The sequence below is a fragment of the Arachis stenosperma genome, chromosome 1 (genome assembly GCF_014773155.1).
Source record: "Arachis stenosperma cultivar V10309 chromosome 1, arast.V10309.gnm1.PFL2, whole genome shotgun sequence".
Taxonomy (NCBI): domain Eukaryota; kingdom Viridiplantae; phylum Streptophyta; class Magnoliopsida; order Fabales; family Fabaceae; genus Arachis; species Arachis stenosperma.
The window spans coordinates 109,821,966-109,824,320 of record NC_080377.1 but is presented as its reverse complement, the minus strand read 5'-3'; the positions used below and the strand labels follow the sequence as shown (position 1 = coordinate 109,824,320).

General features: G+C 40.7%; 1 non-coding gene across 1 annotated transcript; it reads left to right on the top strand.

Moving 5' to 3' along the window:
- Nucleotides 1-1,313: 1,313 nt before the first annotated feature.
- Nucleotides 1,314-1,421, top strand: LOC130956210 (small nucleolar RNA R71). Its single transcript, XR_009077036.1, has one exon. It is a non-coding gene; the product is annotated as a small nucleolar RNA R71 (small nucleolar RNA).
- The last annotated feature ends 934 nt before the right edge of the window (nt 1,422-2,355 follow it).

The following is a 2,355-nucleotide window of genomic DNA, read 5'->3' as shown; positions in this document are numbered from 1 at the left end:
AAAACATCCTCTACAAGTCCATGAGCTTGTTTTCTTGAGTTGTCTGCCATCTCTAATGAGATTCTTGCAGCTTGCACCTCAAAGATCCCTAGCTTCTCCATTACAGAGAGAGGCATGAGGTTTACACTTGACCCTAAGTCACACAGAGCCTTCTTGAAGGTCATGGTGCCTATGGTACAAGGTATTGAAAACTTCCCAGGATCTTGTCTCTTTTGAGGTAATTTCTGCCTAGACAAGTCATCCAGTTCTTTGGTGAGCAAAGGAGGTTCATCCTCCCAAGTCTCATTTCCAAATAACTTGTCATTTAGCTTCATGATTGCTCCAAGGTATTTAGCAACTTGCTCTTCAGTGACATACTCATCCTCTTCAGAGGAAGAATACTCATCAGAGCTCATGAAAGGCAGAAGTAAGTCCAATGGAATCTCTATGGTCTCATTTTGAGCCTCAGATTTCCATGGTTCCTCATTGGGGAACTCAGTGGAGGTCAGTGCACGCCCACTGAGGTCTTCCTCAGTGGCGTTCACTTCCTCTTCCTCCTCTCCAAATTCGGCCATGTTGATGGCCTTGCACTCTCCTTTTGGATTTTCTTCTGTATTGCTTGGGAGAGTACTAGGAGGGAGTTCAGTAACTTTCTTGCTCAGCTGTCCCACTTGTGCCTCCAAATTCCCAATGGAGGACCTTGTTTCAGTCATGAAACTTTGAGTGGTTTTGATTAGATCAGAGACCATGGTTGCTAAGTCAGAATGGTTCTGCTTAGAATTCTCTGTCTGTTGCTGAGAAGATGATGGAAAAGGCTTGCCATTGCTAAACCTGTTTCTTCTACCATTATTGTTGTTGAAACCTTGTTGAGGTCTCTGTTGATCCTTCCATGAGAAATTTGGATGATTCCTCCATGAAGAATTATAGGTGTTTCCATAGGGTTCTCCTAGGTAGGTCACCTCTTCCATTGAAGGGTTCTCAGTATCATATGCTTCTTCTTCAGATGAAGCATCCTTAGTACTGCTTGGTGCATTTTGCATTCTAGACAGACTTTGAGAAATCAAATTGACTTGTTGAGTCAGTATTTTATTCTGAGCCAATCTGGCATTCAGAGTATCAATCTCAAGAACTCCTTTCTTCTGACTTGTCCCATTGTTCACAGGATTCCTTTCAGAAGTGTACATGAATTGGTTATTCGCAACCATTTCAATTAGCTCTTGAGCTTCTGTAGGCGTCTTCTTCAGATGAAGAGATCCTCCAGCAGAGCTATCCAAAGACATCTTGGATAGTTCAGAGAGACCATCATAGAAAATACCTATGATGCTCCATTCAGAAAGCATGTCAGAAGGACATTTTCTGATCAATTGTTTGTATCTTTCCCAAGCTTCATAGAGGGATTCTCCATCCTTCTGTCTGAAGGTTTGGACTTCCACTCTAAGCTTACTCAATTTTTGAGGTGGAAAGAACTTTGCCAAGAAGGCATTGACTAGCTTTTCCCATGAGTCCAGGCTTTCTTTAGGTTGTGAGTCCAACCATGTCCTAGCTCTGTCTCTTACAGCAAAAGGGAATAGCATAAGTCTGTAGACCTCAGGGTCTACCCCATTAGTCTTGACAGTGTCACAGATTTGCAAGAATTCAGCTAAGAACTGATGAGGATCTTCCAATGGAAGTCCATGAAACTTGCAATTCTGTTGCATTAGAGAAACTAATTGAGGCTTAAGCTCAAAGTTGTTTGCTCCAATGGCAGGGATAGAGATGCTTCTCCCATTGAAGTCGGGAGTAGGTGCAGTAAAGTCACCCAGCACCTTCCTTGCATTGTTGGCATTGTTGTTGTTTTCGGCTGCCATGTGTTCTTCTTCTTTGAAGATTTCTGTTAGGTCCTCTGCAGAGAGTTGTGCCTTAGCTTCTCTTAGCTTTCGCTTCAAGGTCCTTTCAGGTTCAGGGTCAGCTTCAACAAGAATGCCTTTGTCTCTGCTCCTGCTCATATGAAAGAGAAGAGAACAAGAAGATGTGGAATCCTCTATGTCACAGTGTTGAGATTCCTTGAGGTGTCAGAAGAATAGAAAAATAGAAGAAAGAGGTAGAAGAATTCGAACTTAATCAGAGAGAGTTCGAATTGTGCATTGAGAAGGAGTGGTACTCCATAAATAAAAGAATGTGGGAAGAGGGGAAGAGAATTTTCGAAAATTAATTAAAAAGTTTTAAAAATCATTTTGAAAAATTGATTGATGATTTTCGAAAACTCAAAGTGGAAAAGGAATCAAGTGATTTTTTGAAAAAGATTTTGAAATTAGAAATCAAAAAGATTTGATTGAAAACTATTTTGAAAGAGATGTGATAAAAAAGATTTGATTGAAAAGTTATGCTTTTAAAAAG